At 30.4% G+C, this 18,341-nt stretch overlaps 1 protein-coding gene across 1 annotated transcript in view; it reads left to right on the top strand.

Annotated features, from left to right (window-relative positions):
- MS3_00001669 (uncharacterized protein) overlaps positions 1–18,341 on the top strand; it is a 153,542-nt gene that overhangs the window by 75,710 nt on the left and 59,491 nt on the right. The window lies entirely within an intron of this gene.

The following is an 18,341-nucleotide window of genomic DNA, read 5'->3' as shown; positions in this document are numbered from 1 at the left end:
AGCACAGAATAAAACAGTAGTAGTAATAATTCTATAGTCTTACATTACGGACTTATCTATGTTAAATAGCCATCGCATATGTGTACTGTTGAAAAATACATTACCATCACACAATGGGTATCTAATATTTCTTGGTTTTCTGTAACTGCCTAACTAGGAGAAGTCCGTGATGTAAAACAACGAAATCCAACAACCTCCACAACCCCATGTATTAGAAAAACAATAATATTAGTCATAGTATTAGCTGTAAATAGTAGTAATAATAACAGTAATTTAAAGGGAGGTAATCAAAATTTTTAATTTACCTTCCTTGTTAATCATACTCATCAGTCCTGAATAGATATATAATTTCTTCAAAAGTCAGAAATATTACTCACCACTCTATCCAGAGACTGTTCTAATATATCATTGAAACTGATTACCACAGTATAAGATTAGGAAATGTAAACTTGTCACAGTACATTTCTAACAAAGAAATCCGAGTAGGCCTTCTGTAAAGATTACTTAAAAGTAGATTATTCTATAAATAATAAGGCTTACATCAAAACACTAATATATTTATCTGAAGTAAAATATACACAGTTTATGATTGAGATCATGAATTGATTGATGTTAGACCACCATTGAAAACCTGGAAGCACTGAACGGCCGTTTTGTCCTATTGTGGGACCCACAGCAGTGCGCATCAACGATCCCGCTCGCGGGATTCGAACCCAGGGCCTTCAGTCTCGCGTGCAACCGCTTAACCTACTGGATCACTGAGCCGGCATCCAATGGTGTTAATGTCTAACCTCAACCAATCCACGAAGTTTAATTATATTCTGATTTGTGAGAAGAAGCATAGTTCATTCACTTTACAAGCCAGAAACTATTTATTAACAATCACTGATCAATTTAATCTTGAATATCAAAAGAAAATTAATGAAAATCCTTATAATTATTGAAGAATCCTGAGACATTGTTATGTAGGGATTTTTCATTATGTTTTTTATGAATCGTCTTTAAATCTATAAGTGGATACATACAACTACTGAATGCTAAAACTTATGTTTACGTAAAAACACACAAATGATTGTCAGGTGTTTTTTTAATTACCTTACTTTTTATCTTGGTTACATGATCACAATAAGGTCTACTGATTGTTAAATATAACTTCACTCTTCCTGTTCACTAAATATATGTAACAGCCGATGTTTCATCGTATCGAGTTTTTTTGTTGTTGTCAAAGGGAAACAGTAAGCATGGTGTATATGCATGTTTTTTGTAGTCTTATTAATAAGAGTAAATACCCAATCAATTAAGAATATGAAAGGCAATAGATTTTAATGGAGTTTTATTCTCTACACTGAATGGTTTAGTTGTGGAGCTTTCATCGTTCTTCTGAACAACATTATCAGCACAAACTCCACCATCTTAAGGCGATAGATATTTATCTGCATAAGTAAAACATTTTTCTCAGAAACTAATTTTACAATTAATGTTTCAATCAATCCCAAATATTATAAACAATCATTGTTTGAAAAGGTTAAAAAAATGTTTGAATAAACTTCCCTTGTAAGTACTGCTTAGTTTCTTAAACCTTATTCATAGTAATAATCGTAACCGTAGAATGTGTATAAATACAACTATGCTACAATAAACGATTTTGTGATTTCTTTTAATTTAACTGATTTTATAGTTGTATAACATAAAAACAATAAAATGTATCCAATTTATAACAAACTTAATTTCATTGATTGATCATTAACACAGAAACAAACAGTATGATTTGGTAAATATGATTATTATTAAGTAATATAATAAGAAACGTTTGAAACTAAACAACATGATAATAATCGTTTTAGTACTGTTAAATGGAATAGAATAAGATCAAAACTTACTTGAACTCAGATAAAATATACTTTATAACTTAATAGTTCATTCTGTGAGACTATAAATTATGTATGAATCACTCAGAGCTAAGACTGGGAATCTTGAATTTTGGCGCGAAATTAATTCACCTCTATGACTAAAGAACATTTTCGCATTATAGTCGATGTCAGTTCATGATTAAAACCCTAATTCTAATACTTAATCCTAACTTCTAACTTTAGCTACCAGTCCTAATTCTACATGCCAATTTATAGCCCTATTTTGACTCTAGTAAGTAATTGGAGTTTCTCAACATCACTTTACTATCATTTAAAGGTCGTCCATAAATTATAGTCTCCCCATTCACTCTTTCATTTTAAATGAGATGTGGTATAAATTCATGGTATCACACTATGCAGGTAACTATTGTATGTCAAATGAACGCTGAAAATTCTAGAATTACATCTTAAATGTTTGCTACTCTATTTCATATTGCCAATTAAATTACTCTATAAGGCGTGAATAATTCTATGATAAACATCACTGTAAAAATAATATATTGACCTTATTTCTTTATATCAATTAACGTTTGATAATATCATTGCTTATGATTCATGAGGTGCGCAGATCTTTAATGAATGAAAATAGATGAAAGAAAAAATTGCAAAATTTTGTCCTTAAAATGTATTTAACAAACTAAGATTACTTATTAATTGTAATGAATATAATGATAAAAAGCGTCGAGTCACCTAGACTGGTGTCGACACTGTAAAGCTGGGTGACAGGGGATCGAATCCCCCAGGGAGCACCAGTTCCCTCAAGATTACAGGTACACCTTGGTGACGAGTGCCAAGTAGCACGAAACCCGGGTCCAGGGTTTCCTGCTGAATACCTCCAACCACCGTCTAATCTCAATATACAGTGCACGCAGTGTCAGGTCACCTAGACTGGTGGCCACATTGCAACATGGTCGATAGCGTTCGATCTGCACTAAATAAGTACTTGACACACATGACATTGATCACCACCCAGTGACCAATCAGTTGTGACTAAGAATTATTTTTAAGCTTACGACCTCTTGTTCAACACTTAAATATACAAAGTAAATAAGCAAAATTAGAAATTTCTAAAAAATAATCGACATTATGGGGAATCGCACTCTTCAAATACTATCGATAACGAGGAAAAATATTACTCTAATGTTATACATTTAGCTATTCATTTCAAGTTGCAGTATAATATTTATGCTACTGAAATAACAAATAAAGTAGTAAAAATGATATATGAGTTTTTTTTAACTTGATCAACATAAAATGCTTCATTTCTTTAATTTTTGCTAACTATTGATAATACCTTACAAAATATTTTTATTTTAAATAGAATCCAACTAGTTAGCTTTTGAGAAATTCTGTTTCTAAATTCATCTAGTTTTTTAACAGTTGCAAGTATTAACTTTAATTATAGGGAAATAAACAGTCATATATCAAGTTTTTAAGCTAAGTATAACGTTCAAATGAGTTCATATGTCCTTTATTTATGGCGAATAATGCTATATACTCATCATCTTATGAATTCATATAATCACGCATTTAAATGAAGTGGATACATTAATCTTTCATTAGTACCCGACAATTGTCCAGATCGGAAATGACATTTTACTACAATTACTATTACATTTATTAGGTAGCTTAATTGACTATATCCAAATTAAAAAAACCATGAAAATATTCGGCTAGATATACATTAACAGAAGCCGCTTTTGAAATGTAACACTATACTAGTACAACAGTATCACAAATACAATTATTTAATTAAACTGTTCTCTATTTTATCTGTTACCACGGGTGAATATAAAAATTCCACACTAACAATTTTAATTAAGATTTATTACCAAAACTTAATTAATCGACAATAGTATATCACAATACATTGAAGAATATTCTCTTTCCATAATTATAAATAGCACGTATGTGATTGAGAATTTTATTGAAAATCAATAGATTTTAGTCCTCAAGGTCAAATGATAGTAAACTAACTTCTGATTCGTTATTAGTACATATAATTTTGTGTACATATATCTTAGATATAAATCAACATTTATTTGAGTGATTCAAATAACAATTAAGTTTCTTTGTTCTTAAATAGAACAACAAAACGTGAGAGAAAAAAATATTCATAAATGATATTCAGTTTGGTATTTCACATACACTTTCCAAATATAAATCAAAAATCAGTTATAGTTTCATATTTACATTTTAATTTCATTACAGTTTCTATCATTTACTTAACACTGTTTACTTGTGTTCAGTTTTATAGTCTTTGTTACTGTAAAATGTTTTCATGTACATTTAGATTTACTCTTGTATATATATATATATATATATATATATATATATATATATATATCCTTTACAACACTATGAAATGTAAAGAAAAAGAATATGCTGAACAAGCACAATTAAGACTGATATATATATTTGATAACATATAATGTAATGAAACTTGAAATGGTTCATTTTTAAATATACCAGAAAATTCGCACAGGGTATACTTTCACACAATTGATTAAGTCCAAATCAAAGGGTTACTATAGTAAATAGAATTTTTACTGACATTTATTACTTTACATATTATACTACTGTGAGTAATATGCCGTAATTTCTATTGTTATAAATGAGTAATAGAAAATAAATGTATGATTTGTCATTCATAATAAATTGTCCTAGTAATTTCATATTCGTTAATATTATATTATAAATATAAACCGTAACTCAGCTTTATAAACTCAGTGTCTAAACATTCACACTTGGGTATTTTTAAGCAAAATAGTGGTAATTCATTAAAATTGATTTTAGTCTGGGTTATAATAAATAACACTTAGAAAAGTTAGCTTGAAATCTATCATTTTTTTAAGTGTCATTAGTCAACAGTAAATGTCTTTAGTAAGAAACAAACAACACTATCTGAACACAAGTACATAGTTAAAACACTAGAAAAGCTTGTTATAAATAAAATAACATTGTTTAATGCTATAAACATTGACTATTAACGTGTGTTATTATATTTCACTGTTTCAAACACAAAAATGATGTAGTTAACTTGAAGGATAGCAAAACTAGCTAAATTGTTACTATTACTATTGACAGATCTATACGAAGCATTTAGGATGTTGCTAACAATAAATCGGCAAATCAATATTATTTATCATTCTACGTAACTTATTGATATAGATCTAACAAAGGTGATTTTGACAGAAGTTAGTCTATACTATGCTTATTGTCACTTGTTTGTATATGTTATGGTATTCTATATATATATATATATATATATATATATATATATATATATATATATATAATCAATTGTTTTACGGTTTGTAACTTAAGTAAGTTGGAATTCTAATAAATAATTTGAGCTTTCCAACTTTAAAAGAAAAGAATGTGATTGTAAGATACAAATTTATCTTGTGCGATTCAAGGGGAAATTCAATATTCGTACTTCTGTATATAACCTATTAGTTTTATAAATTTGTTTATCTTGTATGACCCAGTAGCTACTTATTTCTTTCAAGCTGCTGATTCCTCGAATGTTGTTTATTTTAGTTTGCTTCGTCACGTCATTTTGAACTGAACATAATTCTACCAATACATATGTCCATTTGCAACTAATATTATTACAAGCTGCATAATTTATATTTCTAAATTACTAATTCCGAAATCGCTAAAATCTATTAGATATTATATACATAATGATAATAACTATGGATAAATATGAGTTTGTGTAGTAAAAAGCATTACAACAGAATTCAACCGCTGAAGTAAAACGAATATCCTTTCATTTGTACATTTTATTGATTTTCGACTCATATTCATGACCATGATCCTGAGAAAGTTAAATTGTTTATGGTTTATTCAATAGGTTTTGCTTTTTATCGGACAAACTGGAAAAGTTAACCCATAATGAGCTTAAAATTATTGGAAAAACGTGTAAACACTTTTCAGCAGGTCAGATCATGGCTAGTAATGAAATATATGGTAAATATTTCATTTCATTTAGAGTTCCTCAGCTGAATCCACCTGAATCTCAGTGTCGATGTTCACAATGAGATCCAAACCCAGTACCTATCGCTTCAAACGCCAATACATTATCCACTATTCTATTGAGAATAGGGTTAAGTCTTGCTAACGAAATATAATTAGGATGAAACCCTCATCCTGGATTCCACTACTATTCGTTAAGTGACAATACTGAAAAGATCTGCTTAGGGTGTACATAAGCAAAACAAACTGATCATTTACAGTCTAATATCAACAACAGGAAAACACAAATTCCTTCAACTGTGTTCACAGCTGAAAAGGTTTGAGAATTTTTAAGAATTAACTTGAGTAATTCTGTATACAATTAAAATTATAGTAGAAACTAGAATTTTCCAATTTCTAAACAGAAATCAAAATAGCTTAATTCTATTGAATCCATATAATCTAACTTTGTTATAATGATGGAAACTAAATCAAATTGAAAATAATCGCTATTCAAGGTCCCTCTGGATCCAACTTAATGTTTTTATGCAAAGATATTTCCAAAGCTTGATACTTTTAAATAAAACAACCGTTAGAAATTGTTGTAAATAAGAGTATTGATTGAGAAAGGTCTGTCATTTTTTAACTGAGACGAGAAAGTACTTCTCATAATGGTATAAATTTGAATACTGATATTTCAATGATTTCTATTGCTATGTAACTCTGTTTGTTTCATGTACAAATTTACTGAAGAATATTCAGAGAAACGTAAACATTACTTTAAATTAAAATAAACTATGCTACTGAGACTTTATTCCTTCAGACTCTATCTAAAACGTACCTGTCAGTTTTATGTGTTATGCATGTTTATAATAACGACTGGGTAAAATATTACCTTGATTAACAAAATGTATGTCTTCTAATTTTCCTTAATTTTTAGAGATCACTACTCTCCAAAGTCTGTAAGCTTTAATATTAGCAAAACGTCTGATAGTTTAATAAGCATTTAAGTTCAAGTTAAAAGGAGTGGAATGTATTACATTGAACATGCGATTAGTTCAGTAGTAGGCAAAACAAATACGATGTTTGTCAGGTAATCTTTTAGAAAGGTTTATTTCTAGAAGTATATATAAATGATTCAATATGTAAGTAAACCCAAAAACAATGAATGAATATCTCTTCCTGTAAGTTGCAAATTTCATGATTATTACTGTGATTTATATGGTGAATCGTAACAACAATTTCGATGCCCCATGAAACTTACTCGTCTACAAAAATACTGAATAGTAAAATTGATTTTAAATTAAAACAACATTCAAACGAACTAAGTATCAACGAGTGTTTTATACTACAAAGGCATTTTCCAAATAAATTATCCATATTCCTAACTAACTCATTCTAGACTAGTCATAACACAACACAGACTGAGAAATTATCCTGATGATCTAACTAGGTTTAATTATCTCCAGTATTCCTATTTGTTAAGGCTTGTAGTTTATATTAATTTGAACTATATGTGAAAATATTTGTTTTCAGATCAATTTAGATTGTTAAGAAAGAGAAAAATACATCTAACAAGTAAATCCTTCAACAGTTTTCATTAAAATTATCCATCATATTTTTTTGTTTATCCTAACAACCTTTAGTTAATAATGACCTAGTATTTGTAAAGGTAAAATAAGTCACAACGATTTTCCAACATTTTTTTAAAACTTTTAAAGGGCTTGATGAAAAGAGAATTGGTTACCATAGTGAATACAATAAATTTTTGGGATTTAAGTTAATTAACTAAAGTAGAAATAATCATGAATAGATAAAGTGTAGTTTTGATTGAAATGAGAAGTATATGGTCTTGAGTAAACTTTGTATAAGCTTTGAGGGATATGATTCATTTAAAAATAAATTAAAACAATTAGTACATTGAAAATCTTGAAATATTCTGATGTATCTATACTCAACACAAAAGGTTTATGTTAATTATTGTAATCATCATATTTATGAACGCCAATCATTTTCATGTTTAATATCATAATAGATGCCATATGTCTCGAGTAAATAATAAATAATTCAGATAAACACAGTAATTCCGGACGGTCAGTCAACTCATAGTAAAATTATTATAAGTTCATTACTAATGGTTGCTTGAATCTTCCAGTTAATGTTTGGGATTGTAATTGATTAGTCTCTTTTTGTCATATATACATCCTTTACGGATTACCATGAAATTAACATTAAGTTACATCCATTATAAGTAGAGTCCATTTCACAAATCGTTAGCTATCAGGATTCAGTAACTAAATGGATAACACGATGGCGTTTGAAGCGAACAGTATTGGGTTCGAGTTTCGAGGGGGACATGAACTTTGTAGTGCAAGTATATCCAGCTGAAGAGTCCCCGATAAGATGGAACTCGCGTTTTAGGTTCTGCTGCTAGCCACCATCCATCCCTGCTTATTATAAGTTGTTGATAACTAAACAACCAGTAAATGTTAGAGAATACTCTTTAAATTAAACACTATTTTGTTAGTCATAAACGATATAAATGTGATGTATTGGTCCAAATTGTTACATCTATTATCAGCAAAGTGAAACAGAAAATTAGGGATGATAGATAAGATACAGAGAACATGATTCGAAAAGAATGAGTGAAATAAGGGAATAAAAGGTACAAAATAATAAAAAACTCATGATTTATACAAAGTCGAAGTCTGAAAGCACATGTCTCTCTGTAAGCAATTTTGAGTCATATCATTTAAAGTCTTTTTTAAAATGACGATTGTCACAAGAAACGAATAGAGCAAGTAGTCATTAACTTATTACAATAAAAACATGTGTTTATAAGAATATTCGTCAATATTAGAACGAATAGTTTGACAAAAATTGGGCGCCAAGTATAGAGAAGTCATTGTATGTGAAAATTATATTTGAGATAATCTCAGCGATTGAAATTCAGATAATTCTAGTGTTTCGTCCAGCAAACTTTCCCGAACTTCTTCAGGGTATAATCGAAATCAAGATCATCAAAGAAATATATAGCGTTTAGCAATCAAATCAAATCTATACTGTGCTATTCCAGTCATATTTAGTTGTTGACTTAAGTAAAGTGGATAACATGAGTCAGTTTAGTCCGAATCATGTGAAAAGTTCAGTATGTGAAAATAAATGACTGAAACTAATTGTCTGTGTATGTAAGTATGTACTTATAAGATTGAGTTATTAATGAATGATATTCGGTGTCAATATGTTTTTATATGAAGGAAAAATAAAAGTGCAAGTTGAAGGTTGAGAAATTGTTTCTGAATCATTGATGTGCATGTACAATGAGAATCAAATACATAATTGTACTGCTAAAAATAACTCATTAATTCCCGTCAATATAACGATGCATGTGAAATAAACAGGTTAAATAAAGCAAGGTTCCAATTACCTATTAACGAATATTTGCCAAGTAGTTGCTAGTTGAATACTGTCCTTTCGGTTCAGGCTGTTCTTGTTCGCACATATATACAGCACTTCTGCTGTCAGTCTTTCTTTATGTATGTTAAAACCTTTCTGAAGTATTTTGGTTCCCTCAAAATTGATCTTGTGTCCTGTTTCTAAATCATGTCACGCTATCAACGACCTATTCTTATGTTTCTTCAGATCAACCGAGGATTTGGGAACACTTTTCAAACATTGTTTGTGTTCGCAATGACGGATATTGGCTAGCAGTGGAATCCAGGACGCGCGTTTCGTCCTATTTGGGACTCGTCAGCTAGATGTACCTGCATCTCAGAGTTGATATTCACTCTGGAACTCGAACCCAATACCATTCGCTTCAAACCCCATCGCTTTATCCACTCAACTACTGAGTCCTAATAGCCACTTGTTCGTGCATTGCAGTCTTAAACCTCAATGTGAAGATACAAGCCAAACAATACTAAGTGAATTTAAATTCACCCCATCTCACAAGCAAGTGGCTATCAGGACTCAGTAGCTGAGTGGATAAAGCGATGGGGTTTGAAGCGAATGGTATTGGGTTCGAGTCCCAGAGTGAACACCAACTTTGAGATGCAGGTACATCTAGCTGACGAGTCTCAAATAGGACGAAACGCGCGTCCTGGATTCCACTGAACTGGTCAATATCAACATTTTTACACTTTGTGTCCACTGAAATACAAGTGAGACTAGCGAAAGTACTTCTATAAGAGAATCTAATAAATCTTTATTAAAGATACTACTCAAGAAGATAAGGAACTGCTAACTGAAATAGAGATATTGAACGGTTATACGCTAAAGTTTATAAATCGATATATGTTAATCAACATCGAAAATCTCTGCTGTCTGTTTCGAAGAAAAGGGTTTACATCACTTTACCGCAAATATTAAAATCGAACAGCATACTTTTAAATATAGATTAAAAAGAGTCTTAAGAAAACTTATTAAGACACTAAAATGATTATTATCGAGAACCGAATAATATAGACTACATTGCTTCATGCTGTATTTATCAATTTATGTATTTGTGTGGCACATATACGTATGCAGGAGTAATCAAAAAAATACAATCAAGAGTAATGGAACATGCATTTAATTGGCTTCATAGTCAATTAGCGTAAAATGCTATGATAAATGTACGTAGTAAAAATATCCCCCTTTTCTGCAATGAAACGTAGTTAAAACAGCCTATAGGATTGACCATAAAACAATTTTTACAATTTTATATGAAAATTTCCAAGACAATAATCTTCAGTTTAGGGAAACCCTTTCCATTAGGAAACTTAAATCTACTTTGTGTTGACGAAAATAATTTATTCTAATCTCCATTTTTCCCTGGTAATTCTCAATCTATTTATCGGTCTAATGAAGTTTGTTATCTGGTTCTTGCTAAGTGATATCCTTCTTCCCCTCGTTTACTTTCAATCATATTTATTTAACCTTTTACTTGATTGGTTTCCATTAATTTTCATATATAAATCCATTGACAAGTATAAACGCGACTACATGATCGAAACGGTTAACATAAACAAATTACATTATTCAGATCAACTTCGTCTACTTATTAAACTATCAAAAAATCGAAAAACTGAAAAATGATAAGGCGAAACAACATTCTTCTTCATAAAATATAGGACACAAAATAAACGTGATTAAAGGTGAAAAACACTCATATCTAAGGTAAGTTCTTTGGTAAACCAGTTAAAGGAATAAAGTATTGACTATCACTTGAATTCTCATCTTCATGTCAAATGACGATATGTAACAAAACGTGTAGTAGGATGAGATCGTAGAATCATTGGATTCCAGCATAAACTATTATATATGTACAAAATAATAAGTAATTAGCACTATGAACTATTGATGGATATCATTGATTATCAAAGAAATATCACATACTTTCTTATTCATCACCTTTGATTGAATATCACTAAATAGGAAGTGATACAATATTATCGAAGTTTATCTGCCTTTTAAAGAAGTCTAGGATAAACGAAAATACACTGATCAATAATTTTATAAATAGAAGATGAGTAAAATATGAAACTGAATAAATACCCGATACAGAAATAAATATTACAAGAAGTGATGATGATGATGATGATGTCACTCCATTAGTGGGTATTTCTAAATTGATTTGATGAATAATTCCCACTGAATAATTAAGTACCTTTAGTCTATGCAAGTTTATAGTTTTACTTTCATTATTTCAGTGTGATGAATGGTATATCCGCAGACAAATTGGGTTTACATACATGACCAATGTAATTATGTATATATAACAATAAGAATAGAAAGTTAAAGAATTCATTTTATTATCAGTTTATCACAAATCAATAATAAATTCTAAATAACTTTAATAAGTGTATGAGAAGAACTCATTAAATGATGGTCATAAACAAGTTACTTAATCTAGGAGTGTGTTGACAATGTCATCGTTTTTTTCTCACATTTACTTACTCATAATATAGATCTCTCTACATTTTTCATTACATATAAGTATTTCTGAGGCTTAAACATTATGTTACTGTTATGATGTATTATTTCTAGGCTTATTGTTATAACTGAGAAATATTTTAACATACATAATAAAAAAATAATGCAGCTAAGATAGTAATCAACACATTTATCAATCTATTTGTGATTGGATAATTTGTCTAGTAGTTCAAATATTTGCATTTCAACCTCAAAAGTTTCTATTTCGATCGTTGCTTCACTTGCTTCGGTTATGGAAGGTGGGTTCTCCTAGTGTTCCTCACATTTACTCAGATAACTTCAGTCTATGTACACATGAACCTCTATGCGGTAACTGAACTGGAATCATGGACTAATTTAAATGTCTATCATTGGTACACTAATCTTATATGTTGAAAAAAACAATTTTATGTTTTGATGATAGTCCAAAATGTAATTTTTTGTAAGGATTGTTAACATTTATTTTATTATTATTATTATTAATGGCTTTATTCAATATTACATTTTGGTACAACATAGAATTCTCAGCACAGGATATTTCAACAAGTTTCTTACATACAAAAAACAGAAACAAAGACAAAAAATGGGAAAAAGGTTTGAAAAAATCTGGAAAACTGTACAACTTTTCAAATTAGAGACATGTTAAGAATGCAGGTTATTGACTAGGTTAACTCTAACAACCTGTTCGTCATAGAGTATATTTGCTAGGTAAGGTATTATAGAACTTTTATACTTTTGCTTGAGTGCATGGGTATCGAAATACCTAATTATCAGACACTATGTGATATATCATGAGGCAACAATTAGAGATGACTAAAATGTGTTAAATAATCAAACAGTTGAGTAAATTAGTATCAAAGTTCATTATTGATCATACTAGATAATATAAACAAGTTATCTGATAACTGTTTCGAGTTGAAACATGGGTTTTCTTGATTTCGCAAATGTACGTGAAGACGAGTATCGGTTAGTTTAAAGCATAAATTCAAAGGTCATCTACAAACCAACGTCACTATCCTCAATCTTTCTCATTATCACATTGTATATGGCTAAAGGTAAATTGCTAAAAGTAATCGCTTAAAGGTAACTCGAGAAATCTTATCGAAAATCGATAGACCAATAGTATATGACAAGTTATACAACAACAATTGATGTGAACGGTAATCTAATGTGTTTTTGTTGAGCCTAGAAGTAAGTAGTATGTGTTTTTTATCTGGTCTAGACTTAAACATAAAATATCAACCAGCAAACGGATCAAAATATCTTTTATGGACACGTGCTTGTCTACTGGTCAGCTTTTCCTTTATTGACCTTGACCAGAAAAATGACTCCACTTTATTTCTTGTTGCTTTGGCAAATATTTCACTTACGGAATTTATTTACCTTGATCTAGCCAATCAATATCGATTATGATTAGTCAACTGGTTAATTAATGCAAAATTGTCATCATTGTCATCACTAGTTTTTCAGGTTTAGATAAGTGGAAACATAACTGCCAATACTTTCTCATTAGTCTTTCTCACTTATTTGCTTATTTATTTAAAACACGAAAATTATTACGATTAATAAAGTTCGAATACATATATACGAATTTGAACATGAATAGAAAAAAGAATGAATGGTTCCAGGTTTTCCATGGTGGTCTAGTTTCAATTGACTCATGATCTCAACTATTGATAAATTAAACTGTTTAGACTGAAATTGAAGCTAGTGACATGAAGAAAACGAAACATCAGATTATTTGTAAATACCTGCACCACTTTGACTATGGTTCTAGTAGTTCTCCGACTTGCTGCATAGTACATCACAAGTGTTTTGACGTTAGTGTTAAAAATTATGACTTTGGTGTTGTCAGATAGTTGTTTAGAGTTCTAGATGTAGGTCAGTTGAAAGGACGTTGCGTTTGCTTTGTCAATCTAAGTACATATATTTCTCTGTTCTTGTGAGTATGTATGTGTCTATTCAATTCTTGCCTCATTAACTTTCTTTTTTAATTATATATACCCTTATCTAAAGACTGGTACTCACAGTTGAAGTAACGTCAACCACTAAGCATTATTTATTTATTTATTTATTTATTTACGTCACAGTTTGTCTGTTCATATGAATGGTGTCAGACTTAATTCAGGATATAAGTTCAATATTTATATCTCATTTGAGACCAAGCGCAATATTACGGCTTTTAACTTACTTTTAACTTGCTAATGGATTCCTCTAATCTCGATGGAACTGATACACCCACGTTGATTTAATCCCGTGTCAGAGATGTTGGCACCGGTCCCCTGGGTCGTAACTGACCTCCTGTAGGACTGAAATATCCGTACAACTGATTGATCAATTATGTCTGATCATGAGCTTATCACAATATTCCGAGTCACTAGTTTAAAACCCATTTTATAAACTGATAAATACAATGCGATCAGCATTAAGAAGGACTTAATATATACTACATTAATCACTAATGATCAGTCATTTCCAAAGACTCCCAAAGTTACTTTCGTGATTACAACCTTCTCGATTATTTTTCTTTGTAGTCTCAATTATATAAGGTATATCCGTATTGTTGATATTACATCTTTAGAAGTATAGCCTATAAAAAATCTTTCCGACTAAAAATTTTCTCATTATTATCAATGTCATAATCATTTTCTAACTTATATATCTATTTGTATTTCATCAAGATAAATCATAAAATTGCTTTTATTTTGTTTTATTGACTCTATTGTAACAACCTAGTAGCGTGAGAAATTGTCGAAAGTATATCTTCTTAAATATTAAATTTTTTAAAATAAATTATTATAGTAATTTAAATTAGTATCAGAAGGGGTTTTGTGGATATTATAATAATTTAATAGTTGGATTCATGAATCAATTGAAGATAGACCACCTTGGAAAACCTAGAAGCACTAGATGGCCGTTTCCTCATAATATGGGACTCCTCAGCAATGCGCATTCATGATCCCGCCTCTCGGGATTCGAACCTAGGACCTATCGGTCTCGTGCGCGAACACTTAACCTCTAGACCACTGAGTCGGTCGGCATCCGACGGTGTTAATGTATGACTTCAACTCATCCACGAAATTGAACGACACATCCATCACTATCTTCAGTTAAAGTACGATTAATTCAACATTTACTAACTTTAAATGTTGAAACTTAAAAAAAATTTATTCTATGTTACTAATTCTTTTTATACAATTTACAAAATAAATCTGGTAGATTATTCAAGAAAAGCTTCTTTCTTTTTCATTCCACTAAACTGGATCTTTTATTTCAATTATGCCTGTTTGTAAACAAATAATATATTATCTTAGGAATTTAGTAATAACTGTTTTCAATGTTCATTATAAGAAATAAATGTTAATTTTATCAAATAATTAACTTTTATTTAAGCAGCATACATAAGGATCGATTATTGCCTTTATAAAAGATGAAGAAACCCATTAATAATAACAATAATAATAATAATCATACATTAAAAGTATAATTATCTTTACCCTCGTTTGTTAAGCAATCACCAAACTATATCCTCATTAAAATTTCATTGAAAACATAAGGATTGTGGGGGGAATCGGATATATAGTGTTTACACATAATTCATATTTTATTTACATAGCTAACGATTCTATTCATAGACTATTCGACTCAAAGATACGTAGTAAAATGATGTACAATCCCAAATAAAGTTTCGTCAGTATTTACCGGTGATAAGCATACCTTATTTTCTGTTAAATTACAGGTAATGTAGAGTACGTTAAATTTGAAATTAACTTTATTACGAACTGAAGAAATCTGGAGTGTCACTGAAAATTAGAGATGTCTTGAAAGTCATTTTGTCTTAACACACGACTCCTTGACAGTGTCCACTTACAACCACATAAGTGATTGAAACCGAAACCCTCAGGTTTTTAAGCAAAAAGTAGTGCGGCAAATTACTTCTTCGGAATCCTGTAGCTCTCATGCCGATGTCAATCAGTAATTAAGGCCATCTTGAAGTAGAATAATTTCATAAAACAAACGTACTCGCCATATGATCTGAAAGTTCCAGGTTCGATTCTACAAAGCTTAGAATTACAACAAGACTACTGTCCGATGCTCCATGGTTCATATCTAATTCATTTGGATTGATTAACGTACGATAATAAGGTTAAAAAGCCAATTCAATTTCAAATGATTTGAAACATCATATTAAGGATAATCTTGATCCGTTACACGTGTCATTGACTGTCTGGACTTAGTAGCTCAGTAAATAATAGGTTAGGTATTTGGAGCGTAAGGCACTAGGTTCGAGTCCATGTGTGAACGTCAACACGGACTGAGTACATTCAGTTGACGAGTCATAAACAGTATAAAACGCGAGTCCTAGATTTTTTTGCTAGCTGACTTCATCCATTCTAGAATTACTAGAAAATGAAAAGAAAAAACAGGAAAGAGAGAATATACCACATAGTTTAAAATTGATCAATTGGTGTGTACAATAGTAACAAAATATACCCATATGCACATAAGTTGATTAAATGGTTGGATGATGAACAGACATAATATTTAAAAGTTATGGTTGAATTATGCTGCTATTTCCACAGTTATTTAATACAAAGCACATAGTAGTCTGGTTTTTAAATATTTTGTTTAGAAAACTGTCCAGGTCAATTCCAAAATAGTAGATAATCTTTTTGACACTTAAGATCAGAAATATGGTTGTGGTAAGTAGTTAGTTTCTAAATAATAATCCTCGATTTAACATTTAGAATTGATTGGTAAATTCAGACGTCGTTCGTTCAAATTCCATATTGACTTACACTTACTTTCAATATCATTTATCAGCACTGCTGTTATTATTATTATTATTATTATTATTATCATCCAAATCACGTAACTAGTAAGGTGAACGTCTCAATAGAAAAAATGACCTAAATAATTACACTTTTGCTTTTCCTAATTTCCATTTTCAGGTATTTTACCTTTGTGGTGTTAACATTTTTATTTGATTCATATTTTCTAGCTACTTATTTACACGTTTTAATATAGCTCAGATAAACAAGTAGGAAGAAAAAACCTAATTATATAGTTTAGTGGGTAGAACAATGACAATTAATCATATCCGTTTGAAATTAGCGGTATTGAATGGTGTTAATGTATGATGTATTAAAATATCTATTTAGTAGAACTTGACGTCAGTGAATGAGGCATTATTAACTTTAATCTGAACTTTATGATTTAAAAGTTTAAGATACAAAAGTTCCAACCCAAAATCTAAACAGTTACGGCTGTATATTCAAGAGCATTCAGGGAGCAAAGTATTTCCGTTAGGTCATAGTTAATCACTAGTAAGCAAACAGTGTCCAATGAGTTGTATTTTGAAATTTAACCTTTTTTGAAAGATACACAGTTATAATACATGATAAAATAGATATTGGTTATAAATTATTTATTCCCATTTATTACATTCAAATCAGTATATGAGAAATGGAAATAAGATAGTACAAAAACAGTAAGTGAAGACAGAGACGCGTTTTTTCAGCCAACATAAATAGCTTCATAGATAAAATTTTTTTAAGAAAAGTACCGCATGCAATGGATGAAGGATTGCACAAGATCATGGATTGATTAAAGCTAAACGCCATCTATATAGGACACCGGCTTAGTGGTCTAGAGGTTAAGGGTTCGTAAGCGAAACAGTAGGTCTCATTTTCGAGCCTCGCGTACGAGATCGTTGATGTGCACTTCTGAGGAGTCTATGCTAGGACAAAAACGACCGACCAGTGCTCTCATGTTTCCAATTGCGGTATGGCTTATATAGACTAGTGATTTCAACTGTTAAAATACGATGATCTCCATAAATTCCCCACATTAAAAACAAAAATTCGTTTTATCTAAAGACATCTCGTTTCTAGGTGAGTAAACAAAATAAGGAGATACTGTATAACATGTTGTCATTACCATTAAAAAGAGGATATGAAATCGAACTCATAGGCAGAGATGGATGATGGCTAATAGTGAAATTCGGAATGCGCGTTTCATCCCATTCGGGGCTCGTCAGCAGGCGATGTCGAGTCAATGCACACAGGATGCATATGCGCCAATAAGAAACTGATCGATTTTAGACCTAAACATTAATGGAAGGATTCAAACAGTGAATAAAAGATCAATGAGATTAACTTTGTTTTTATAAAATCGAAGATATAGATTGTGAGTTTGTAAATAGCAAGCTCACTGAATAGAAATTTACTGTAAATACTGTTGGCGAAATGATGACAGAATTAAAACAACTAACCTTTACGAACTGCCTTATCTAGCACGGTCCCACCTAGGGGATATGTTAATTAAGTAACATAGATGACAAAAGAGACGTTTATTAGTATTTGATATCATTTGAAATGAAGAAAATCTCTCTGTTTTTTTTAAATGATAATCTCGTAGTGTTCAGCGATCATAAAGCGGTCGGTTTATCGGTAGCCAACGTGGACTAAAGTATATCTAAATTTCGTCGGCTCCTGTCGTCTACATCAAAGGAGAGGC

This window comes from Schistosoma haematobium, chromosome 1, assembly GCF_000699445.3.
Source record: "Schistosoma haematobium chromosome 1, whole genome shotgun sequence".
In the NCBI taxonomy this organism is placed as follows: Eukaryota; Metazoa; Platyhelminthes; class Trematoda; order Strigeidida; family Schistosomatidae; genus Schistosoma; species Schistosoma haematobium.
Note: the sequence above shows the minus strand (reverse complement) of the source record. Positions and strands in the feature narration are given on the sequence as shown.